This window comes from Phyllostomus hastatus, unplaced genomic scaffold (genome assembly GCF_019186645.2).
Source record: "Phyllostomus hastatus isolate PE091 unplaced genomic scaffold, TTU_PhHast_1.1 phas_scaffold_39, whole genome shotgun sequence".
NCBI lineage: Eukaryota > Metazoa > Chordata > Mammalia > Chiroptera > Phyllostomidae > Phyllostomus > Phyllostomus hastatus.
This window is the reverse complement of record NW_025334028.1, coordinates 8,620,162-8,643,868: the sequence shown is the minus strand read 5'-3', so window position 1 is coordinate 8,643,868 and position 23,707 is coordinate 8,620,162. Positions and strand designations below refer to the sequence as shown.

The following is a 23,707-nucleotide window of genomic DNA, read 5'->3' as shown; positions in this document are numbered from 1 at the left end:
GACAGTATCATGCTGTTTTGATGACTATGGCCTTATAGTATAGTTTGATATTAGGTAGCATGATTCTTCCTTTTCAAGATTGCTGTTATTAGTCAGGGTCTTTTGTAGTTTTTTGAAATATTTGTTCTAGATCTGTGCAACAATCATTAGTATGCTGATAGGAATTTCACTGAATCTATAGTTTGCTTTGGGTAATATGGACATTTTAATGATGTTAATCCTTCCTATCCATGAACATGATATGTCCTTCCACCTCCTTGCATCTTCTTCAATTTCTGTCTTCAGTCTCTTATAATATTCTAAGTACAGGTCTTTTACATCCTTGGTTCGATTTATTCATAGGTATTTATTCTTTTTGAGGCAATTGTGAATGGGATTGTTTTCTTAATTTCCCTTTCTCTCATTTCATTACCAGTATATAAAAATGCAACTGATTTCTTGATATTTATTTTGGATCTTGCTACTTTACTAAATCATTGATCAGTTCTAATACTTTTTTGGAATCTTTAGTGTTCTCTATGTACTGTTTCATATCATGTACTGTTTCATGTCATCTCTAATAAAGACAGATGACAATTTGGATGCCTTTTATTTCTTCTTTTTTAATTTGGATGCCTCTCATTTATTCTTTTCTGATTGCTATGTCTAGCACTTCCAGTATTATGTAGAATAAGAGAGATAAAAGCAGACATCCCTGTTTTGTTCATGATCTTGTTATATTTAGGTATGTTCCCACTATTCCCACTTTGCTGAGAGTTTTGATCATAAATGAATGCTGAATTTTATTAACTGTTTTTTTCTGCATCATTGATAGGACGTGTGGTTCTTATTCTTCATTTTATTTATATGATGTATCACATTTAATGATTTGTGAATGTTGTGCCAACCTTACATCCCAAGAATAAATCCCACTTGATTATGGTATATGATCTTTCTGAAGCATTGCTGTATTCATTTTGCATTCAAATTTGTATTCAAATTTGTTCGGTATTTTAGCATCTATTTTCATCAGGAATATTGGACTATAAATTTTATTTTTTCATAGTGTCTTTATCTTGTTTTGGAATAGGGTAACACTGATCTTATAAAATCAACTTGGGTGTCTTCCTTCCTTTTGAATTTTTAAAAATAGTCTGATAAGGAGAGGGGTTAGTGTTCTGGGAGTGTTTGATAAAACTCACCTATAAAGCCATCTTGTCCAGGACTTTTTTGGTTGGCAGGGTTTTTTGTTTGTTTGTTTGTTTAGTGCTTTAAATTCACTAGGTTTGATCTGTCTATTCAGATTCTGTGATTTTCCTGGTTTAGTTTTGGAAGATTGTATGTTTCTAAGAATTTATCCATTTCACTCAGATTGTCCAATTGTTGGCCATATAAGTGTTTGTAATATTTTCTTACAATCCTTCATATTTCTTTGGTGTCAGTTGTTATCTCTCCTGTTTATTTCTGATCTTATTTATTTGGGTTATTTATTTATTTATTTAATTTATTTATGTGTGAGAAAAAATAGTCATTATTAATTAATAGGTTAAAGTGAGATAAATAGAGTAATGGTTTTGGGGCAAATAAAAATTCCAGCAGAATCTTAAGTCTCTCTCTCCACTGCCTCTAGCTCTTGGTTTCTGTCTTCTTACTGGTCCCATTGGATTACAAGGCCTTGGCAGACATGCCAGGCCTCCTGGGCCCTTGCTGACCTCTGTCTTTCTGGCCAGTGGTGCAGGTATGGTCTTGGACACACTGTCCTTAGGAGCAGTAGCAGCTTTGGCTTTCGACCTTTGCCCAGCCCCCTGGATAGCAGCCTCTTTAGGGACCATGTTCCCAGTCTTCTTTTTGGCTGGGAAAACTGCACCATTCTTGCCCTTGGTGACCATGGGTTTTGAACTCTGAGTCCTAACTTTGGTTTTCCTGTGGGCCTTGCCATCTGCTAGGTTGTTCTTTCTGCCTTTAAACTTTCACTTCCCATAGGGCCCAGTGGCACCAGGAGGGGCCTTTGTAGCTTTGTCTGGCTTTTGGGGGACCTTCCTGGCCTTGTCCATTCTTGCCTTGCCATCCTTGGTCTGGCCATTTTTCTTGAAGGCCTCCTCCTTGGCCTCAGCAGGTCTCCTGGAGGCCAACATGGTGGACATCTTCCTGGGATTGATTTTTTTTGTATGTGCTTGGGAACTGATTTGAAGCTGCCAGTGGCCCCCTTGGTTTTGGAGATAATGGGGCTGAGGAGGAGGCCGTGTTGCATGCCAGTGTTTAGGTCCCGTTTCAGCAGGGACTTGAGTTGGATGATGTCTACTGTAGGGTACTTCTACAGGATATAAACACTGATGGACACCACAGAGGTGCCCCACCCCATACCACTCCCCTGCCTGCAGTGCCTCCAAGACCATGCACAACATGGGTGGGTGGCAGTGCAGCACTCTAACAGCACTATTGCTTGAGCCTGGTTTTCTAGTCCCGGACCACTCTGATGTGGAGCTCCTGGAGGTTAGGGAGACTGAGGAGGTCAAGGTGTTTCTGGGGCTATGCGCCAGGGAATCACTGTACTGGAAGATATGAGACACAGATGTCTGGTTTGTCAATCTTCTTCAAAAAACACAACTCTTGGCTTTATTGATTTTGTGTATTGTTTTTTAGATTCTATTCTGCTCTGATTTTTATTATTTCCTTTATTCTATGTACTTTGAGCTTTGTTTGTAATTCTCTTTCAGATTCCTGTAAGTGTAAAGTTAGATTGTTTATTTGAGCTTTTTCTTGTTTCTGGAGATATGCCAGTACTACTATGAATTTCCCTCTTAGGACTGCTTTTGCTCTGTTCCACAGATTTTGAATTGTTGTGTTCTCATTTTTATTTGTTTCAAGGTATCTTTTCATTTCTTCCTCAGGCTCTTTGTTGACCCATTCATTGTTTAATAACATGTTATTTAACTTCCATGTTTTGGAGTATTTGTCAGTTTTTCCTTGTGCTTGATTTTTAGCTTCATAGTATTATGGTCAGAGACGATGCTTGGTATGATTTCAATCTTCCTAAATTCATGAGACTCTTTTTTGTGTCCTATAACATGCTCTATACTAGAAAATGTTCTATGAGCGCTTGAAAAGAATGTATATTCTCCTGCTTTGGGGTGAAGTTCTGATGATAACAATTAAATCCATTTGATCTGGTGTGTTGTTTAAGGCTGCTGTTTCCTTATTGGTTTTCTGTCTAAAAGATCTATCCATTGATGTCAATAGGGTGTTAAAATCCCCTACTATGACTGTATTTCTTTTGATCTATCCATTTATGTCCATGAAGATTTGATTTACATATTTAGGTACTCCTGTGTTAAGTGCACAAATGTCTACTAAGGTTATATGTTCCTGCTGGATTGTTTCCTTTATCATTATGTAGTGTCCTTTGTTTCTATAGCCTTGCCTTTACAGTCTATTTTATCAGATATAAGCATTACTACCCCAGATTTTTCCCCTTTCCATTTGCATAAAATATCTTTTCCCATCCTTTTACTTTTAGTCTGTGTGTATATTTTGTTCAGAGGTGAGGTGGAGACAACATATACGTTGATCTTGTATGCTTACCCATTCAGCTACCTTATATTTTTTATTGGAACATTTAAGTCATTTATATTTAAAATGATTATTGATAGATATATTTATTGCAATTTTATTTTTAACACTTTTTCCTCATTTTCCCCTTCTTTTTTAAAGCAGGCTTTTTAACATTTGTTGCAATGCTGGTTTGGTGGTAACAACCTCTTTTAGCCTTTTCTCATCTGGGAAGCTCTTTAGTTTTCTTTCAATATTAATGATAGCCTTGCTGGGTAAAGTAATCTTGGTTGTAGGTCCTTGCTTTTCATCACATGGAATATTTCATGCCAATCTCTTCTGGTCTGAAATGTTTCTGTTTAGAAGTCAGATGACAGTGTAATGGGAGCTCCCTTATAGGTAACTGACTGCTTTTCTTTTGCAGCTTTTAAGGTTCTTTCCTTGTCTTTAGTTTTGCCATTTATAGTCTTCATGCTCTTAGATATCCACCTATTCCTGCAGGCTTTCTGGCAGGCTTAATCAGCAAAAGTGTCTCCAGTTGTAGTCCTCAGCAGCCAGGCTCAAGCTCCACAGGTTGGTGAATGGGGGATTCCTTCTGGTAGGGTTATTGCTTTCCCTCAGGCTGATGCCACCTGGAGAGGAGTGCTCTTCTGAGAAAGATGAATTTTGCAGTATGGGAAATGACTGAGCACAGGGATCCTGGTGGCTGACCCTTCAACTTTCTTCCCAAAGTCACCAAACCCAGGTTCTCCTCACACGGCTCTAGTCTATTATGGCTGGCCTCTGCTGGAGCCCAAGAAAAGCGGATATAGATGAAATTTTGTTTGTTGACCATTTAAATGGCTCTCTACAACTCTAGCTATCTCTTCATGGTAAAGAGAAGCCCCGCTGCTCTTCACAGCCAGATGTCATTTGGGTTCCTTTCTCAGTTCTGGTGCTCTAGGATAGGGAGCCAAGTTTGGGGTGTAGACCCAACACTTCTCAGGGAAAACCACCCCAGCCACTGAAATATCCCTCCAGAAATTCAGCTGCCACACATGGGACCAGCCAGCCCTTTTGTGCCTCCATACTTCCTACCAGTTTCATTGTGGTGATATGGTTTCTTCCGTAAGTCCTTGGTTATAAGGCTTTTCTCCAGCTAGTGTTCAGTTCATTATTCAGGAGGATTTTTCTGTAGTTTAGTTGTAATTCCTGTTTGGTCCTGGGAGGAGAGAGAGTAGCTTGCATCTACTCTGCTGCCATCTTGGATCCCCCTATATGACTTTTAAAGGGCTATATAGTGATTTACATTTTCCCAAGAGTTTTTGTGATTTACTCTTGATAGAAATCCTATGAGGTAGAAGGGTTGAAATTATACTCATTGTGATAAGAAGAAAAAAATTGAATGACCACATCTTTATTGCAGAAGCATCCTTACTTCTGAGCAAGAAGAGAAAATTGTTTAATGAGAAAATTAAAGCATTCCTCACTACACTGTTTAGTACTATAACCATAAGTGTTTACTGAACATTTTCAATGTTGCTGATTCTAATTGAGATGTATTATTATAAGTATTTTAAAAAGCAAACCAGAATCAGAAGACTAGATAAAATGTTGAATTCACATTGCAATGTTAATATTTTAGATATATTGGGAAATAAAATACAAGGCCTGTCCTGAGAGTATCCAGCCATGTAATATGAAAAATCAAGACATTAATTGAAAACGATGCAAGATACAAGAAACATTGTACACAGAACAATGATGCTTCACTCCCCATTAAATTAGGCACCTTGGGACCTCACACAGTTCTCCCAATCACCTTTAATTGCCCCCTTGTATTTTCCTGAATTTAAGCAACTGTCTGAATTCTCTTCCCTTTCAAAGGTGATTTTAGTTTTGAGTGAAGCCAGAAGTCACAGGGCACCATATCTGAGCTGTAGTGGGGCTGAGTCACCTGGGTGATTTGATGTTTTGCCAAAAAGTTGCTTGAGATATGAAGCCTGAGTGGACAGATTATTGTGATGAAGCTGCCAATCATCAGTTGCCCAAAACTGTGGCCTTCTGAATCACTTGAATAATTTCTGTGGAGGAATGTTCAAGCTTAATACAAAATATGATGCAGATTCATGGCTCTACTCCCTCAGTCATTTGGAATGTGATGGCCACAGAGTACACATGCTCAGTCAAAGGCATCTACTGGCTCTACTGACTAGTACAGTAAAGTTGTCATTGTTCACACATGCACATTCTGACCTACTCTGTTTGGCTTCCTGGTTACGTGGATGTTGCACAAATCATTCTCACTATATTAACAATGCTTGGAATTTTTCTGGACAGACATTGTATATTATTTATAATAGGTTGATTAATGCCCCCCTAAACTGAACCCTAATTCTTGGAACCTGTAAATATTACCTTACCTGAAAAAAGAATCTTTGTAGATGTGGTTAAGAATCTTGAGTTGGGGAGATTATTGTGGGTTATAGGATGGGTCCTAAATGTAATCATGTATGTGCTTTTAAGAGGGAGATACAGGTAGTTAGACATACAAAGTATAAGGCAGTGGGAAGATGGAGACAGAAATTTCAGTGATGTAGCTATAAGCCAAGGAATGCCAGCAGCCACCAGGAGCTGGAAGGGGAAAGAAATGGATCTCTCTTAGAGCCTCTAGGGCTGGAAAGTGCTCTACTTATACCTTGATATCATCCCAGTGATACTGACCTTGGACTTTTGGGCACCAGGACCTCAAAAAAAAATGTTTTCTTTTAACTCATCAAGTTTGTGGTGGTTTATTGTAGGAGTCACAGGAAATTTGTACATTACTAAAATTAATTTCATTAGTCCCATTTTACACTTTAAAAGTGTGTGTCTAATAGTTAATTTAAAATTATATATGTGGCTCACATTACATTCTCTTGGACAGTGCTGCCTTAGACCATATGAATTGTCATTATAAAGATGGCAATGACCAACCGTTCTCTAAATTTGTAGTGGACAGAATAAAACCTAATGGGTTTAAAATGCAAAGATAATTTGAATATGTGAAAAAGGATAAACTAGATTTAATGGCTATTAAATATTGAAACTGGCAAACAGAGATCCTGAAACATCCATGCTTATAATCTCAGAAAATCAGTTCAGCAGCCATGTTAATTGACCTTGCTATAGAACTGTCTGGAAGATGTTAATGGCATCAGTAGGCATGGAACTTTCTCTCCACCTTGAATAACACTAAATTGTTGAAATTATAGGCAAAGTATTTTTAATGATCAAGTTTAAATTCCACCATTTCTGTTTCTGTCTGGAAATTTTGTCTTTCTCAGTGGTGCTGAATAAACAGATGGAGGATAGTGAAGCCAAGACTAAACTAAATCTAGTTAGAGGTATAATATAAAGTGTGAAAGGACTGGGGTGAGATAGAGTGAGGATGTATCAAACTACTTGTAACAGTAGCAGCTCTAGGTGAAGAACTTGACCTCCCTAGCCTTCATTTTATCATGTCTAAAATGGACATAACAGTGTCTTCCTTGCATATTGTTCTAAAAATTGAAAATAATAAATTATATGACATGTAATAGGAATATAGTAAATAACAATTATTATTATTATTTAAAATATATTTTATTAATTATGCTATTACAGATGTCCTAACTTTTCCCCATTTGCCCCCCTCCACCTGGTAGGAACCACCATGCCCTCCAACAATCCCCCCTTTCAGTTCATGTCCATTGGTCATGCATATAAGTTCTTTGGCTACTACATTACTTATACTGTTCTTAACATCCTCCTAACATAGATAATATCTATTTTGTACCTACCAATTGGTGCTTCTTAATTCCTGCATATTTCCCCTCACTTTCCTCCATCCCCTCCCAACTGATAACCCTCCAGATGATCTCCTTATCTACAAATCTGTCTCTGTTCTGCTTGTTTGCTTAGTTTGTTATTTGGATTCAATTACTGATAGTTATGAATTTATTGCCATTTTAATGTTCGTCATTTTGATCTTCTTTTTATTATATAATTCTCTTTAGAATTTTATATAATAATGGCCTGGTGATGATGAACTCTAACTTTACCTTGTTAGGAAGCACTTTATCTGCCCTTCAATTCTAAATAAAAGCTTTGCTGGATAGAGTAATCTAGGTTGTAGGTCCTTGCTTTTCATTACTTTGAATACTTCTTGCCAGTCCCTTCTAGTCTGCAAAGTTTCTTTTGAGAAATCAATTGAGAGTCTTATAGGAACTGTTTGAAGGCAACTATCTGCTTTACTCTGGCTGCTTTTAAGATCCTCTCTTTATCTTTAACCTTTGTTATTTTATTTATGATGTGTCTTGCTGTGGTTTTCCTTGGGTACAACTTGTTTGGGACTTTCTGTGCTTCCTGAACTGGTATGTCTATTTCCTTCACTAAATTAAGGAAGTTTTCTTTCATTATTTTTTTAAATAAGTTTTCAATTTCTTGACTTTCCTCTTCTCTTTCTGACACCCTCAGATGTTGGTACATTTGAAGATGTCCCAGAGTTTCCTAAGCCTATTCTTTTTGTTGTTTTTTTTTTTTAATTTTTTTCTTCCAGCTCTTCTGATTGAATGCTCTTTATTTCCTTGTGTTCCATATTGTTGATTTGATTCTTGGCTCCATCCTTTTCATTTTTGGTTCACTGTAGATTTTTCTTTATTTCACTTAATGCAACCTTCATTTCTGCCTGGGTCTTTTTTATGTTGAAGTATCCAATGAGTTCCTGGAGCATCTGATAATCAATGTTTTGAACTCTGTGTATGACAAGTTGTACATCTCCATTTTGTTTAGTTATTTTTCTGAAGTTTTGTTCTTTTCTTTCATTTGAGCCATATTTCTTTGTCTCCTCATTCTGTCAGCCTCCCTGTTTTTGCTTTTGTTCTCCTATGTAGTAGACTCCCTGTCTTAGGAGGGGGCCTATTGTAGAAAAGCACACTGGTAAGTTGGATGAGGTGGAGCCTTAGGTAATTGCCAGGGAAAAACAACCTGTGTCACTGCTCTGTTGCTCTGTGAGGGGGAGGGCTCAGAATGGGGACAATATCACTGCCTGGCCTCTGGAGTTTTGCTCAGGCAGAAGCTGTCTCCCAGCACTCACCCTTTTGCCAGTCAATTCACATTCTCCCAATATGCCACTGGTGCCCTTATAACTGTTGCCCTGGTGCTATATACCAGAGGGTTGGTCTGTGTGAGCCTTAAGTGCATTGCAAAGCCTTTAAGAGTAGTGTCTTGAGAATCCCACAGTTTCTTCTGCTTTCCCACCCCCGACAGGTTTTTATAAACAGAAGGTATAAGGACTTATCTTCCTGATGCTGGAACCCTGGGCTGGGTGGTCTGGTCTGGGGCCGGGATCCCTTGCTTCCAAAGTATAACTCTCAATTTTAATCTACTACATATGGAAAGGGAACCACCCATTCCCCTCTTTTTTCCTCTCTGTGCCACACTGTATCTCTGTACTTCTCCGCATTTCTCTGTGTCTTTCCCTGCTTCTCCATGTCCCTATGTGCCTGTCTGTATCTCTTCCCCTTCTACCTGTGTGTATGAAAGTGACTTCTTTAAACTTTTGGTTGTCAGACTTTTACACAACTCTATTTTCTGAAAATTCTGGGTGATATTTGTTTTTTGCTGTAGTCATGCCTAGAGGCAAGACATGTTTACCCGTGCCTCCATCTTGACCAGATGTCCTCATTTATTATTTCTATTGAGGCTTTTATTAGTCAATGGATAGAGGTGGTGATTTCAAATTGAACTTTTCCAAGATGGCATTATATTTTTTAGTGTGGTCAGAAAAGGTAAAGATATGCCCTGTAAAAGTTTTAAGTCAGCAGTTTCTGGGTTTGTAATAGACTGGCATTGCCACTAGACTTGGAAGAAGTATCAAAGATCAAAACTGAAAATGTTTTATCCTTGAAATTTGAATTTTTGATCTGTCTGAGGTAGTTAATGTTCTACAGGAACGGAGGCCTTTAAGTATGTTTAGAAAGAGATAATAGCTAATATTTGTTAGAAGCTACAATTAAGGCATGTTTTAAGTACTTTTAAATAGTAGATTTACTTATTTAGTCCTTATAGCAATCTAATGTGGTAGACATTATTGTTATCACTTCCATTTGACAGATGAAGAAATCGGGACAGCCTGATTGGGACTTTGCTAATGTAAGCAGTTATTGAAAGACTGGTATAGGCATTTCAACTCAGGTTATGTGGCTTTAATACCCCAGTTCTTATGTACTACATATTGCCTTTCACAGACTATGAATATTTCAAGACAAACCAAGACATTTGCAAGTGCCCATTGCTGATTCTTTAGTTCATCCACATAGTAATAAAACATTTAGACCACACTTATTGGACACCTACTATTTGTAACAAATGTATAGTGCAAGACAAAGGAATACAAAGACAACATCTGGCCTCAAGAATTTCAAGTATAACAGAAAGGTGATTACATTAGCAATAACTATGAGGCAAAGAAAATCAAAGTGACTATGAACCAGAGGTTATAAGCAACTGCTGTTGGAGGACAGTCTCTCCCACGGGCTCCCAAGTGCCATGTGTACACTTTATTGCTCGTTATCATGCTTGGATGTAACCATCTGTCCAATTAACCATCTTTCTCACTAGATTGTGAAAATGGTGGCTGTGTCTTACTCATCTTTCTTTTCTAGGCATCTATCGGGTCCTCAATAATTGCTTATGGAGAGCAAGAATAAATGGAGAAATGGGTATGGAGGAAAAAGAGAACAGATATGACTGGAAGAATACCCAGCAAAGCTTGACTGAAACATTAACTTTTAAAAGGAAAGATGTAGGATGGATGAGACCCAAGGAACAGTATAACCAGAAACTTGAACATGTGGAAGTGGTTTATTGGACTTAGTATATTGTTCAATGACAAGAACATGTGGCTTGTTGACTAAAGCCAAGGTTAAAGGCTGAGCTGATAATTTAGGCAAACCCTCAACTTGCTATGAAAGAGTTTGATGGATGCTTGGATCATTCTAAATAATAAACAATATCATTAATTGAATACTTATTGCATGTTTGATATTTCACAGATATTAGTTGATCCTCACAACATGTATCTGCTTATTTTATAGATCAAGACACTGAGCTCAGTGCAGGCAAGTGACTTCCCCACATAGCTATAAGAGGTGGAGCCAGGATTTGAAACCCAAGTTCTTCTGAATTCAGGGACCTTTCTCTAACATGTAGCCTTAAGACAGTTTGTGTACATTTATCCAACTTATGGGAGTATTTGATTGATCTTTATTTCTTCTCCCACATGCACCTAAAATATGCATGGGTTAGTAAAGGCTCAAAAATGTTTGAGGCTGAAGTTGAATCAGGGAAGCCAGATTTCTTTTTGTAACCCTTCAGCAAAGCAGGAGGCTGCAGCTCATTGGAACTCATCTTTCTATATACTCAAGTGCCTCCAGAGAATTCCAAAAGCTGGGCATGAATATGTAGACATGCAGGAAATGAGCAAGGCAGATGTTACGCTAATCTCCACTGGGCCATTTCAGATTGCAGTAGCTAATATACAGCACCTTTTTTTGACTGCCAAAATTTTTTTGTCCCTGTTTATCAACCTCCTTTTCTCCCTCTTCCCTGCCAGAGCCCTGTATTTACATCTTTCTGTCCCCAGGAAAGGCATCCTTTGATTTTTTTTTATGGAGCAAGTTATTCAAGCCTGCCCAAAGATTAAATTCAGTTGGCAGAAGAACTCATTGGTTTCAAACAGCTGTGGAGAGGTGAATGCTCATATTTTCTTGTTTCCCCACCCCATCACTACTTCTCTCATCCCTAAAAGGTTTCCTTGGTATCTTGTACACTGTGGGTGACTCATTGACAATTTATTTTAGAAAGTCATAGTGGGTCAATGCATTGTCTTTGATTACTTGTAATCCAGGGCCAGGGATGTGTCAGTGTGTAGTGGCTTGGCTTTTGTTTTGTCTTCCTTGATATAGATGGTAGTACTGTGACATGACCACTGGCCTGCGGTGACCATGAAATGCTGCGGATGGCTCATCAAAACACGAGAAAAACATACACAGGACAACCAGGTTCTGTGGGAGAATAAGAATGGAACAGCTACTCTCTCTAGTGGAGAGCACCCCAGCCACCCTCCTTAGGGGAAAGTGCCCCATTCTCCTGCCCAAGCAGGCTTTTATTGGGTTCGTTTACACAGGAATTCAGGTAAAGCTCATTAATCATTGCCAGGAGGTAAGGATCAAACAATAGATAACAAAGAAGTCTGAGGGCCTATTTTGAGTCAGGGTCAGATAGCTAAAGAGCAATAAAACTTTGAGGAACAAACTTACTTCTTGCTTGGACCCTTATCATTTCATTGAGAGCATTCTAAACAAAGCAGTTTTCACAGTATTTTACATATTCTTTCTTAGGCCTGATTGCCTGAGGAACCCACCCTTTCCAGCACAGGGCTGTACCACCCTCTGTCATTGTTTCAGGCTTAGGTGGAGCAAGGGAAATAAGGCAGCCAAGAGATTAGGAGATTTTCTCAAAGACAATGAAGACTCAGGGTCCATCAGCCCCTTTTGCTTTAGCCCCCCAAGTCCTTCCTTGGGGGCCTCCCACGTGATCGTGCCTGTCTTAAGTCGTTCCCCCCTTGGGGAATCTTACCCATCATTGGCTAACTGACCAAGCATTGGGGGCCAGGCAGGGTGAAGTAAAAGGAGCAGAAGTGGAGCTCCTGCTAGGGAGATAAGCTTTTGTCTCCTTGGTGGCTTATGGTCCAAGGTCATTCCCTTAGCCATAGCTTTGGCAGGGGTTACAGCTTCTGATATCAGGCAGGGTGCTTCCCAACACTACTGAGCTCCTGCCAGAAGGTAATGTTCTCAAATTTTTTTCAGCAGTAATAATGAATTAATTCATTTAAGGTGTATGGTTGGATTTGACTGGGTCCATTCATTCATTCTCCAAATATTTATTAATTTCTAACTATGTACTAAGCACCACATAAAGCAGGGTTAGAGTGGTAAGAATGATGTGGTCCCTGCCTTCATGGAAACTGTATTATAGTAGGGAGACTGATAGCAGACAAGCAAACCATTGTGCAACATTGTTTCAGATTGAAACAGTTGCTATGATAAAGTGACAAGAGTAATGGAAAGAAGAGAGATTTGGGAAGCCCCACTAGAAATCTGGCCAGTGAAGACTTTTCTGAAGAGGTGACAAGTGAGCTTCAGCACTAAGGGAGAGAATAGGTCAGCTATGAAGAGAGTTAGGGAGAAACCATTCTAGAATATCTGTGAGAAGTCCTGGTAGGGGGAATGGAGCATTTAAAGAACTAAAAAGGGGTTTAGAGTGGTGAGAGCCAAGAGAACCAAGGAGAGGATATAAGAGAGAAGGTTGGGGAGGTCATAGGTAGATAAAATTCATAGGACATTTAGTCATGGTAAAGAGTTTGCACTTATTCTAATAGTAATGGGTTTCCTTAAAGGAATTTAAGCAAACAAGTGGCATATTTACATGTACATCCTGTATCTCAAAGAAAATCTGATGCTATGCAAATATAACAGGAAGTAAGATAATACTGTGTTCAAAATAGCTTATTTTTGTTAATGTTTCAGTAGCATGTTCTAAGTTGGAAATAAATGGGTGGGCCTTGTTTTGGTAAGACTAACTGTGGTAGAAAAGGCTATTGGTCCAATAAAATTTATGTTCCCCTTCCCTAGCATGGAGTGGAAGGTGGAGACTACATTCCAGCTTCCCTTATGTCTACATGTAGCAATGTGACTAGTTTTCATCAGTAGAATATAAGTGGAAGTGATGTATGATTTCTGGGTTGGGACTTTTAAGAAGTAGGTGTGGTTTCTTTGTGCTTGTTCCCATCCATGGATAGATAGAGAAGATTCTGAAGCCCTAGGGAATGGTAGATCTCAAGATAGGAGAAAGGTGCCTTCTAACTTGGAGTAATAAATAGATTTTTATGGTGCTAAAAATGTGGGATATTTGGGGTTTCAGGAGCTAGCATTTCCCTACTAAATTGAGATATTATCCAAATGTCTCATTTTTCTTCTAAGTTATCCAAAGTATATATGAAGTACCTAGATCTGCTTTTCATGGAGCAGAGACTACCAGCTGTTCATAGAAAATAAGACCCTCTTCTTTGGGCACAGAGCTAGATTTTATTTTCCACCTTCCTTTGTAGTTACATGTGAGTCAGTTTTTTTTTTCTGGTAGAATATAAGTGAGGTCTGCTATTTCCAGGTCTAGTGTATGAAAACCTCTCCCATGTACTCCTCCATGCTTTGTCCTCTTTTGGGATGATTAGAATGTGTGTGGCCTCCCAGGGTGACTTTAGAAGTCATGTGTTTAAGATGGCACCACAACCATCAACGGGTTTCTGAATGACCTCATGGAGGATCAGTTACTCTGCTGAAGACACCACCAATCTAAGACTGTCACAGGGACAAGAAAGTAAAATAATGGTTCATGATGCACAGTGACTTAGCTGTTATTTTGTGTTATGTGCTCAAGGAGGGCCTTTAAGATTATGACAGGAGAAGTCAACCATGCAGAGAGCTAAGAAAGAGAGTATTGTAGTCAGAAAAAGCAGGTATGCCGAGGCTCTTAGTGGGAAGGAGCTTTGTGTGTCAAAGATGACAGAAGGACAGAGTGGAGATGACAGAAGACAAGGAGAATGAAATAGGATGTTGTAAGATCAGTATACAGGGTGTAAGTCATGAAGTTTGGATTTTATTCTAAAAATGAAAGCAGAATTTTATTGTTTAGTTTATTCATTTTATACAGTCTGAAAATGACCTCTGGCTATTGTGGGCAATGTATTGTGGTGGTTTAAGAGTGGAAGCCAGTGAGCTTATCAGGAGGCTATACAGTTGTCCAGGTGAATTGAGAGTCCAGGTGGCTTGTACTAGCTACTAGTCATGAAGATGAAAAGATGTGGACAGATTTATGACATGTTCTGGAGGATATGTCAATGAAGTTTGTAGTTTAGGAAATATCTGGAAAATGAAACTCTTGTGGGCATATTCATTACTATTGCCCACAGGGTCACACATAAGCTGGGGTGTCTACATAATCTACTTGGAATTCTTCTATGGGAGATTTATCTACTTTACTTTATTTACTTATTTATTCATTCAGTCAGTCATTCAGTCAGTCAGTCATCTATATCAATATACAATCATGGATATTTATTTTGTATTTTGGGTTATACTCTAATGCTACATTATTCCTACATATATTCCTACATATGTAGCATTATTCCTACATATGTAGCATTATTCCTATAATGCTACATTATAGCTTTGGCCCTTGGGAGCTCATTCAGTTGGTTCTTATATCTATTCAATATACCCACATCATTGTGGGGATTTTTTTAGCATTTCTTAACTTTTAATTACGCTCTAGTTCATCTTGGGTATTCCTTGCCCTAGTCCTAGAATCAGCCATTTCTCTAAGGATCCTCAATTTCTTTAATTGAATATTTATATTAGAAATCAACATCTGGGCTCAGGAGGTATCTGTTGCTACTGCTGTGTCTTTGCTTCTAAGCTGTCAGCAGCATTTATCTAGCTCACAATTCTATACATTAACTATGGGGCTGGGTTCTGTTGGGTTGTTCTTCTGGTCTGGATGGAAGTCAGCTATATTATCTGGGCTTGCTCATACATCTACGATGATTTGGTAAGTTGTCACAAGTCTTTATGATGACTTAGTTGGAATAGTTGGGAGGGCTTTGACCTCTTTCTACATGGCCTTCTGTCTTCCAGCACATTTAACTGAGCTTGTTCACATGATGGCAGATTCAACAGCAAGAACAAAAATGCACAAAATATCTTTGGTTCTAGGATGGAAACTCAACATATAATACTTCTGCTACATTCTAGTGGCCAACACAAGTCAGAAGGCCAGCCTGATTCAAAGGGTGGAGAAATAGACTCCATTCCTTGATAGGGGCATTTGCAAACAATTGTGGCTATATTTGCAATGTTATACACACAGGTTACATATAGATGGAAAATATTGGAAGAACAAGTCTTCAAAGCAAAGATGGGAACATAGAATAAGAATATGCCTCAAGGAATAAAGCAAGACTTCCAGTGTGTGGAAAGGATTCTTATATATTTTTTTGTAAGAATAGAAGTGAGCTTGGCTCCTTCTTAAATGTTTCAACTTAGTTTGGACTGAAAATGTAAATTTTTAGGTGGGAAAAAGAGAAGAAAGGATAACAGGTGGGACCTGACTGTTTAAGAAACTTAGATCCTAAAAAGAACAACATACAGTCATAGTACTACATAAAACACAACATCATTAGAATTTGCAAAGGTGAAGGAGGAAGAAGGGACAAAGAATATGGCATGCCTTGCTGGTTCAAGAGGACTTGAGATCTTTCCAAGCATCTTTTATAGAATTATTTTAAGAATTGCCTGTGTCCATTGGTAACTATCCATGTTGACACCTTTTTTTATCATTTCACTTTGAATATTTTGTAAGATGGTTCATGATGTATTTGGTGATATTTATGTTACAAATAAAGCAATCTGAATTGTAAGACACTTGACCATCTGCAGTCTCCCAAACTTGACATAAATTACCATTTAATATTCAGAGTTTATAACATTTGCTTAACACATACCAGAATTGCTTCTAAATCAATGATCTGAAACCCTCAAATCATTATCATACTTCTGTATCCTTCCTATTATACTTTCCTAAAGAAACTTTATTTCAAGGAAAACTTTTCTTTGAGATGTGATTACTGCTAAGATAGTGAATATATTATAGGCAATTATATCTAGTACATATTATTCTTATGGAAAGCCAGTTGTGTGTGGTGGTAGAAGATTTCACCAGTGGGGTTTTGAGGTTAACATTGAAGGTACACTGAAGCTTGGGGTTCTGAATACATGTAGCCATAAACCATCAGAAACCCTTAACTACCAAAATGTTAGAGCTTTCATTGGAATGGACTCTGGTTCCCTTTGTGTGACTATCATGTAACCACCTCTGTGCTTCAGAGCTGCTAACTTGGTAACAATAATAACCCATATAATAGCAACATCTCTTTTCTATTAACATCCACTTTGGATCACTTCATGATTATTTAAAAATCCACACCAAAATCAGCCCAGAGACCTTCTAATTCTTCTATATTGCCTTAGCTATTCCTACCACTCAATTTTCTTAAAAAACATAATTCCAGTAGAATTTTCCTTTGAAAGTCTTAAATTTAACAATGGAGCATTAACTAAATTTATGAATGAATAATTTTAGAGGAGAAAAGGAATGTAAACTTGCATCATAGATTTCTGGTTTATCCTGACATTGAACAACATGGATTTAACTCTACTGTCTCCCAAACTTCAACTAAACAATAGTAAAAAAGATATTAGGAGAGGAGATGAAAAAATGATAGCTGACAGCAATTTTCAAAAGATGAAAAATCAATCAACAGATGAAAATTAAATTATTTTGGTTGTTTTTTTGTTCAGCTATATATTTTAGCTTCACTGATGATAAATCAACAGGCCAGAAAATAATTACAATGATTTTTTTCCTTAAAGACTTTAAATAATATCCAATATTATCTACACTATAAATGGAAAAGTTGAGTCATAAAGAGATTGAGAATTTTAAATTACAGAATATCAAAATGTTTAAGGCAATTATAAGTATTATTACAATTACACAAATTATAATTTTGACATTTTTTATATGGAGACACTAAGTAAGAATGGACATGGTTAGAACTGGGATTCAAACTTAGATACCAGAAGCAATAAAAAAATACACCAAGCGCAGCTGTGTGGTTGAGAGGTTAATCTTTATGTGTGTGGTTACATGGATTATTGATTCAATATTAAGAACTTTTTAACAGTTGGAGTTTGTCTAAGATAAAGTGGCTGCCTTATAGAGTAGTGAGTGTCTAATCACTGGATATATTAAAAGGCATTGCTGTGATCAGTGGGAAACAGGACTAGATGACCCATAATGTCCATTGTGCAGTTCTATTGTTAAGTGGTAAAATAAATACTCATACTTAGAGTTTTTAATTTATATTACAGAATATTTCTCATATCATCCTATTTCTTACTTGACTGTGTGGTTCAGTCAAGAATCCCAAGGATTATAGTATAGAACACCTTTTGTAGATTCTGTACATGAGCTATAATGTAATACTCCTGATTGTACCTGTTTTTCTTCAATTAATTTCCCATCTCAGTAGCTCAGGCCAATGACTTAAGAGACATCTTTGGTTCTTCCATTTCCCTCATCCCAGCATCAATCCATAAGCAAGTCCTTCGTTTATTTCTTTCAATGGGCATTCAAGCTGCCATCAACATACATATGATTGCCTCCTCCAACTCCTAGGTTTCAATTAATCATTCAACAAAATTTAAGTTTTTAAAAAAGATTTTTTTTATTTTTAAGGAGGGAAAGGGAGAGAGAAAGAGAGAGAGAGAAACATCAATGTGTGGTTGCCTCTCATGTACCCCCTACTGGGGACCTGGCCCACAACCCAGGCATGTGCTCTGACTGGGAATTGAACTGGCAACCCTTTGATTTGCAGGCCAGCACTCAACCACTGAACCACACCAGCCAGGACAATATTTAAGTTTAAAAGGTCCTGCATAACTCGCTCTTCCTTTTATCATCAAATTCCTCTCACATTGCTATCCGTCCCTCTTGGTCACTCTGCTTTAACCACATTGACTCTTTTTCGATTCTTTCAATCTTTCGCCATCTTTTGGCTTTTGTATTTTCTCTTTCCTCTCTCCAGAACATTCACTGCTGTCTCTCCCCTCCATCATCCCCATCTCTTTCTTGATCATGTTTACCCATTAGGTCTCAGCTCAAATGTCACCTTTTCTGAGAGGCCTTCCCTGATCACCTATCTACCATATGCTTCCTTGGTTACTCTCTCTAGCTCACCACCTCATTTATTTCCTTCATAACAAAATTTATGTACATATTTGTTAATGTGTTTGTTCATCTATTTGACTAATTTTCTATATCACTTGAATGTAAATGTTAAGAAAACTAACCTTGTTTATTTTATTTAATTATAGATTTAGCAAAGTGCTTGGCATATGTTAAACATACCATATACATATATGATATTTATATTTAGTAACAGATAATTTACTAAACTTAATTTATAGTCTATTCCTGGCCTTTAATTCTCAATAGTGACTTATTTCTGAAGCATTCTCTACTGTCTTCCAAAAGATAAGTCTATACAAAATGCAGCCTCAAAGGTTTTCAGATTCATTTGCAGGCTGGGTAAGAGATTAAAGATTGAGGGATAAAGGAAAGGCACTTGGCTGGTAATAACCAAACACCTGAAATATTAGCCATTCTAAAGACCTCAGATGCATTGGAGCCCTGTGTGTGACTTTATTTCCAGTATTCTTTCTAAACTGATTGATTTTATCCTCATTGCTTAATTTTCATCATTATCATTATTTGTTGTCTTTGGATAGAGAATGATATCAGCACAGCAGTTTGTACAAGCTGCTGACTACTGTCAAATTCATTAATGTCCTTATTATAGGCATATAAAACCTTCATTTTCCACTGAGCTATCAAAGGCCTCCTGTCAACATGTCACCCAGAACAAAGTGACAAAGTCTTCATTCTTCTCTTGTGACTTGAAGAGCCATTTAAGAGTGAACAATCCTCTCAGCCTGTATAATTTGTTTAAAAAAATCTTACTTTTCACTTCATTTTTTTCATGTAGCCCCTTCTGTGCCTCTAGATATGTGGAAATCTCAGTATGATCTCCAAAGACAAGACCCAGAGGAAATGAATGCCAATCAATACTTCTGTTGATTTGCTTAAGGATTCACTTAGAGATTTTGATTTATGAATAATTTCTGTAATTGTACATAAATAATGTAAATGCAAACTTGTCTATCCCTGTGCAAGTAATTTAACACTGCATTTCACTTGGTTATTATTTAATAAAATTTCACTGCAGTTTCATAGGCAGACTTGAAAGAAATAGACATTCTAAACATTAGCCTTCATGATTCTATAACTTTGAGAACTGCCTCTAATATCTAAGCAATCATCTGATGCAAAAAAAAGTAGTCAAATCTTTAATCTCATCAAAGAGTGAATTGTTTGATTTCATTGGAATTTTCAGTTTGTTGAGGACTAGCTTACTTATAAATTTTTGAAGTTTTAATGTTAACTTAATAATAACAAATTACAAAACATATTATATACTTTCCAAAACAGAGTATACTGAATATATGTTAATCTTTATTTGTTACTTACAATCATTATTAACATTCATCATTAAACTTTCTTAGAATACAAGGGTGCTCTCAGAAACACAGGGCTGTTTGCCTTGATAAGTAAGTATCAAAGTGTTTGGAGTTTCTTTGTTCACTGTTTGTAATCTCTTTGCATTTATCATTGTTGGGCTTTATCCTCCATTGCTATTGTTAGAGACAAGTCAAACCAAACGTACAGAGCTAGTTGAGGCAGTCTTCCATAGCCTTAATAGAATGAGAGTTCATATATTCTAGCAGGGTGGTTGTGAGGAAGAAATGAACCTTGTGCTCTAGCTGGTGTGCCTTAGTGGACTGAGTGCCAACCTGTAAACCTAAGGGTCACTAGTTCAATTTCCAGTCAGGGCACATGCCTGGGTTGTGGGCCAGGTCCCTGTGCAAGAGGCAACCACATGTTGATGTTTCTCTCCCTTTCTTTCTCCTCCCTTCCCATCTCCCTAAAAATAAATAATTTTTTTTTTAAAAAGAAATGAACTTTGTACACAAGCGCTCAGCCATAGAGGGTACTCAATAACTGTAAGGTTTGTTTTCCCTGCTTCCATTTCTGCTTCCCTGACTTTTTGTGGTTCAGAGATCTGTTCTATCTTAAAGCCCTGTGTGAAGTCACTGATCAAAAAGTGACATGCTTTTCCCCAAAAAGTGGTAAGAATTAATTCTATTAAATGGAAATCAGAGGGTGTGGAGCAACAACTTTGTCCAACCCTTTCCTTTAGAAAGACTACCCTGAGTCCCATTCTCAGCTTATCCCAGGAACAGTTGGGGAAAAGGAGAGAGGGGCCGATAAGCTTTTTTCCAGTTTGTGTGCCTCCAATTATAAAAGCCTTCAATTGCTCTGTTAAGGGGTTGGGATAAGGGTTCCCCTGCAAAGCATATGCAAAGTTTTAGTATCGAGGTCTCCTGGAAAAAAAGTCCAGCCATTGTTAATCTAACAAGAATGGTTTGCGGACATAGATGTAACCTGGCAGCCAAGGAGAGTGGAGTAGGATGTGCATACATGAACAATGATTACTTCAATGTGTTAGTCAGTAGGGACAGTAGCTGCTATTGAATGAGCATATGTGCTGTGTAGTTGTTGCATTCAAAATGACTGACTGAGGGAATAGAGCAATGAATCTGCTTCAAATTTTGCATTAGGCTTGAACATTCTTCTACAGAAACTATTCAGATGATTCAGAAGGCTTTCAGGGATGATGCAATGAGTGCAGTGCAAATAAAAATGTGGCACAAACACTTTAAAGATGATGGAGAATATGTTGAAAGTGATCCACATTCTGGAAGGCCTGCAACAAGTAAAGAACCTGGGAATGTTAAATGTGAATGGGCTGCAATCAACAAAGGTTGGCAACTGATAGTGTGAGAACTAAAAGCTGATCTGGAAATTCCAAAAACTACTGTGTCTGGGATTTTGACTCATGATCTTGGCATGAAATGTGTCATGGCAAAATTCATAGTACACTTCTGCTACCAGAGGAGAAGGAACATTGCGCTCAGTTGCTAATGACTTGATTCAAACCACTACCAGTGAACCAGATTTCCTTAAGAAGATCATAACCAGAGGTGAATCATGGGTCTATGGCTATGATCTGGAAGTGAAGGCCCAGTCACCCCAATGGAAGTCTCCTGGTTCTTCCCTCCTGAAGAAGGCATGGCAAAGTCATAGCAAGATCAAGACCATGTTCACTGTGTTTTCTGATAGAAAGTGTTGTCCACCACAAATACATCCCTCCAGGCCAAACAATTAATGAGTACTACCCTGATGTTCTTCATTCATTGGGAAAGACAATAAGATGAAAACAGCCAAAGCTATGGGCAACTGGTGTGCGGCAGCTTCATCATGACAACCCGCCTGTTGGTGCATAACATCTTGTGCAGAGATATTTGGCAAAACACCAAATCACCCAGGTGACTCAGCCCAACTGCAGCCCAGATTTGGCACCCTGCAACTTCTGGCTTTTCCCAAAACTAAAATCACCTTTAAAGAGGAAGAGATTTCAGACCACCCAGGAGATTTAGGAAAATACAATGGGGCAGCTGATGGTGATACCAACAAAGCATTTTGTCAAGTGTTTTGAACAGTGGATGGAGATGCTAGGAAAGCTGTGTGAGGTCCCAAGGTGCCTACCTTGAAGGGGGCTGAGGTGTCATCATCCTATGTATAATGTTTCTTGTATATTATATCTTCTTCAGTAAATATCACTATTTTTCATGTTACATGGCTAGAGACTGTCTGGACAGACCTTGTATGTATATACATTATGATTATTGTTCAGTGTACTGTGAAATGCAGTGAACTCTTGCTAAGCATTTATGTACTCATTAATTCAATAAATACTAAGGTGCCAAGCACTGAGCAGTGAGCAGTAAGTAGAGGAAGTCACTGTTTATGTCCTTAGAGATTCACATTTGAGTGTGGGAAGAACACCAGTTGAAATTAAAATATGACATGTGCATGAGGACAAGTAGGCGGGGTGTGTTTTGGAAAAACTAAAGGAGGGGTATCTGAATCAGACTTCACAATGGTAGGAGGTATGCGTGTGTTGTGTGTGTGTTGTGTGTGTGTTGTGTGTGTGTTGTGTGTGTGTGGTTTGGGGGGATTGAGTCATAACTCCTCACCTGAATTCTGAAAAATGAATAAGAGTTATCCGGGGAAAAAAGAGCTAAAAGATTAGAGAAAATATTTCATCATAAGTTCAAAATAGGCTGATAATATTTTCAAGTTGAAAATTATTTATCACTGATGAAAATTCTTAATGTTTTTATGCCTTGAGTACTTATCTATGAATTAACAATGCTTCAGGACTAGATGGAAGATTTCCAGGTTGCTAGCTGTAGTTACTTTTTTTGTTGTTGTTGTTTTAATTGTTCAAGTACAATTTTCTGCCTTTTACTCCCATCCCATCTCACCCCCCAAGCCCTCCCCATCTCCCTTTTGTTTCCACCGCCCCCCCGTTGTTTTTGTTTATGTGTCCTTTATACATGTTCCTGCAAACTCTTCCCCTTTTCCCCTGAAATTCCCTCCCCTCTCCCCTCTGGTCACTGTCAGCCTGTAGCTTTAGTTTTTTATCCATACCTGACAGAAACATTGCTCTTATCTTTAAAAGAAAATGCTTCCATCACTCCTAATATTCCTATTTAAAAAATAAATGTTTGCCTTCTCATTTCAGTCTTTGATCTTGTACTCACAATATAGGGTGTTTGTAGAAATTGAAATTTTACCTATAATGCACATGTTTCAGTGAGTTCTTATTTTATGGATTAGTAAGCCTAGCAATGTTATCATTAAATTTCAGTGATTTACAGCTTTTTCTCTCATAGAACTGTCCCTAATGTAATCCCACCCATTTACTTTCTTCTTATATAAAGTAAAATTCTGTCAAGAAAGGTATCTGGAAGTACTTTACTCCCTTATCTAGATTATCTTTCATTGAATAAAGTAAGCAACAACTATTTCCTACTTCCATTTTCCATAAAAGAAGCAGAAGGACATGAACACCTGCAGTAAGGTGCTGAATGTTTCCTTGTTCTTCATCCTTGTTCTTTACCAGCTGTCTCAACTCATCCTCGTGCTTTGATGCTTTCCATTTTCATTACTTCCAGATATCCATTCTGATTCAACTTGGGTTTAGTGGTTGGTTTTCCTTTCCACCAGCTCCTATTTTATTTGTAGGTTGGGAATGACTGCTTCCCGGCATTTCAGGTGTTAAAATCCCTCAGATATTTCTTTTTAAGGATAGCAAAGCTTTTTACTTTTTATTAAAAAAAATTTTATTGTTCAGTTACAGCTGTCCTCATTTCCTCCTCATTGCTCTTCCCTGTCCTGCCCACCCCTCCTCTTCCACATTCAGTCCTGCCTCTCTTCCCTTACCCGCTGTTGTCCTTGCCCAATGATTGCC

The 23,707-nt window shown here is 37.8% G+C and overlaps 1 pseudogene; it reads right to left on the bottom strand.

Moving 5' to 3' along the window:
* Positions 1-1,644: 1,644 nt before the first annotated feature.
* Positions 1,645-23,707, bottom strand: part of LOC123806726 — a 78,620-nt pseudogene continuing 56,557 nt past the window's right edge.